Source organism: Cucurbita maxima, unplaced genomic scaffold (assembly GCF_002738345.1).
Source record: "Cucurbita maxima cultivar Rimu unplaced genomic scaffold, Cmax_1.0 Cma_Scf00052, whole genome shotgun sequence".
In the NCBI taxonomy this organism is placed as follows: domain Eukaryota; kingdom Viridiplantae; phylum Streptophyta; class Magnoliopsida; order Cucurbitales; family Cucurbitaceae; genus Cucurbita; species Cucurbita maxima.
The window spans coordinates 84,542-88,454 of NW_019272068.1; positions in this window are offsets into that span (position 1 = coordinate 84,542).

Consider the following 3,913-nt stretch of genomic DNA (forward strand, 5'->3'; position numbering starts at 1 on the left):
CCTCCCCTCCCCTCCCTTCCCTTTCCTATAATATAATATAATATAATGTAATATTTAATGCCTTTTCCAATGCATAATTTAATGCTTTCCATTCCATACTCCTCAATTATGTGGATTCACTCTAATAATTTCATACATTATCCTAACTCGTATTTAACTTAACCCGTGTTACCTACTTTCATTTGAAAAAATTAAGGTAGCATGAGTAACTTATGTCATTTGATTATTGTTTTTTCTCCCTATTGAGATATCACTATAAAAAGAAAGTCAACGGGCAATCTCTCTATAAAAAAAATAAAAAAAAAGAAAGGGAAGGGACCAAATGCGGGATGAATAATAAGAGAAATAAGTGTACACCAATTGATGAGTTGATTTGATTGGTGACTTTAGTAACTTAAATAATATTCACAACCCAACCCTCTATTTCAATTGTAACCTTATTTTAGAGTTGGTTGAGTTGACTTGATAAAAAAAATGTCTTTTTTAGTTTATGAAAATTTAATCTGTAATCTAAACCCAATTCAAATTTGATGGGTTCCATTGGGTAGTCTAAGTTAGTCAAGTTATATTGTATGGGTTTTTAACACACATTTCCTACTATTTTACCTTTTCTAAAAATTTATAGATGTGTTACTAAATCTTTTTTAAATCTATTAATCACTTGTTTGAAATAAACTAAAATTTTAATTTATAAATTTTTTATTCTTTGTCTTGAAACAACCAAATATTACAAAAGTTTGGTTTAATGAAATTTGAGATTTTAAAATGAAAAAATTGTATTATTTAATTGGAAAATTTTTTAATTTTGTGCCTAATTAAGATATTTAGAATAATTTGTTTGGTAATATTATTTATGGGTGCAAATTATTGTGTGAATTAATAATTTCTTTATTTACGTCACTCATCTTATATTTGATTTTTTAGGTAAAGTATCTAAATTTGGATTGTCCTCACTTAAAAATTTTCAAGAGAACATCCAATATAGAATTGCTTCAAACAAAAGATACTTAATTTTAAAGTTTCACGGAGAAGAAAAGTGCACTTTACTGATATAGTTTTCAATTCTCTTAAAACTCTTTTAAGTCATTGTATCTTTAGGATCGCTCTCATTTAGATGTGAATTGATTCATTCACGTACCTCTCTTTTATTCGAGCGTTACAACAACGATTTATTAAGTGAAAGAACTTCTCATTTACCCTACTTCTAGAAGATGAATTTTAATACCTAAGATAACACTATTAAAATGAAGGTGTAATGTTGAGGAGGAAAGGGAGTTAGATCCATCTCTTAATGATGAAGAAATTGAAACCATATTTTAATTTGTCTTTACTCACTTTCACCCAACAAAAAACAATAAAAAGTTCAATCAATATTTATTTATTTATTTATTTCCAATATGTCCAAAAGTTAGGCATTTGCAACAAATGTTTTCTTTTTTCACAAAATCATTTCGAAATTGTTTTTTTTAGGTCGGTTCTCGAATTGACATTTTTTTTTGTCCGATCAATCTCACTCACTCAAAAATATAGTTATAACTTAATCGACCTGACTTAACCTACTTTTAGAATTATTATGTGTATTGTAAGTATAAATTAAAAAAATAAAAAAATGAAGAACAACCCGACAAACCAACCCAACTGGAAAGTAGAGGGTTAAGTTGAAACTTTGTACGAATTGCTTAAGTCACCAACCCAACCGAACTCAATATTTTGGGATGGTTCAAAAGATTTTTCGTACTTAACCCAACCTAACCCAACCCAAAATATTTCTTGAATCGAAAATCATTAAATGCATCTAATTTAATAATGTTTTTGCATTTGAAATTAGGATGGATTATGAGAGCATATTTTATAAATGAAAGTGATGTAACATCTACTTTGGAGGTGCTATTATTTAATCGTGTGTTTGGTCTGGCCTAATAGTTTATAATGGGAAAAATATTTCCCACAAAAATCTAATTTTAAGTAATGCAATTATGAACATGTCTATTTTATATAAACAAATAATTTATTATAAAGCCTAAATTATTTAAATAAACAAGTTAATATTTATAAATAAATGTATAATTTAAAGTGTCTAACGTAAATTTAGAGGCTCATTATGAGCCTTAGGTAGATTAAACTGCTCAACATGTTCTAACCCGGTGTCACTGACTCACATAGGTAAACTACTAAGGTAGGTGGCTTTACTATTGACTTAGTTGGAACAATTGTTTAAAGAATGAACGTCGTGTGCCCTGTGACACCTGACACCTGCCCATATCGTACTTTGTGATTGTTAATGTTTGTTTATTATGGTATTGTTGTGATGTGAGTATGCTATGTTATGCTATGAAACTCGATAGGTTATGTTATGCCATGTGAAATTATTCTATGTTATGGAGAGTGTTATTCCATGTTATGCACTACATTATGAGATGACATGAAACGATGAAGATATGTAAGAAAAGAACGAAGGTATAACTTGTATCATAGATACATGCCATGATTTTAAGTTATGGAGACCTCGTACATCTTGTATATTCACTTGCATCGGGATACTTCCCCACTATGATTAGTACGGATGTGTACACTATGATGTTACGTTACGGGTATTGTGTACACCATAAGACTATATGTGCTCGCTTCCCTACATGGCATTTCGGCTGCATGAGTGTACGCTAGTCGAAGGCCAGATCCAGGGATATATATACGAATTCACTTGAGGGTCTATGTGCAGGTACTTGGGTTGTGTGTAGAGAAGTACTACACATTCAATTCTCCACAGATTGACATCGTTTTAAAACATTTTGAAAGATTTTTATGCATGTTTCGTAATTAAGTAGTGCTCGCACCAACTCCTTCATTTCAAAGGTAAAAATAGGGACTTAGAAACTCAAGAGAAATGCATTCTTCAAACTCTAGAGTTGCACGTTCATGAAAATTATAGTACTTATTTATCTGGCATTTGAATCGTAGCACTTTATGGCAATTACTATTCTATGTGCCTACGAAATTATACCATTGGTTTTCAATTTTAACTGGGGGCAACTACTCATTTGTGTGATTGAAGTCGATAAAATTTGACAGTATTAGGGTATTTTGACTTTACGTTTGTAGTGTATGTATGCACATCTAATTCCAATATTCAACATTTCTAAAATATATTTTAGGTAAGAGGCCGAACGCACAAAGGTCATGATGAAAAAGGACAGCGGGGGAGTCGACTCTCATGTTTTTAATGGTACTTTCAGCATCATTTGATTTATTTACTTTAATTGTTTTAGACTTTTGAGAGATATTTATTTATTTATGAAATTTATGTGTGAATGAGCTTTTTGAATAATGTCATGATGCATTTAATAATATACTGAAATTGATCTAAGGTTTAAAAAAGTCGAGGCGTTACATTTATTTTTCATATTTATTGTATGGTGTGCATAAATAATTTATTCAAATTATATAAAAAGAAATTGAATAATTTTGTTGACATTTTATTATTTAACTTAAAAGTAGATAGATTAGGTATAAAACAATTTAATTACAAGACATGGTATAGTATTTTTTGGTGGCTTAATCATAAAAACTCTAAGCTTAAGCGTGTTTTGGTTTGAACAATCTCATCAGTTTTTTTTTTTCTCAAGTAAGTGAAGACAAAACATTCTAAAAAGACACGTGTTGATTTGTGTAGATAGCTTTTTTGAATTCCAAATCCGATAATTCATCCAAATATGAAGTGGGTTCTATCATGAGAACTTAATCGGTTACTTTGGTGCAAAATCTATTTATTTCTAGCCCCACAATAAGTATGATTTTGAAAATCTAGTTATGAAGTAATATTTCTTATTAGGAAGAATTGAATGGGCTCCTATGTTGAGGTGACCTCTGTGTGCTCGAGACATGGCACCGAGATTAGTCATCTCATGTCAATTAT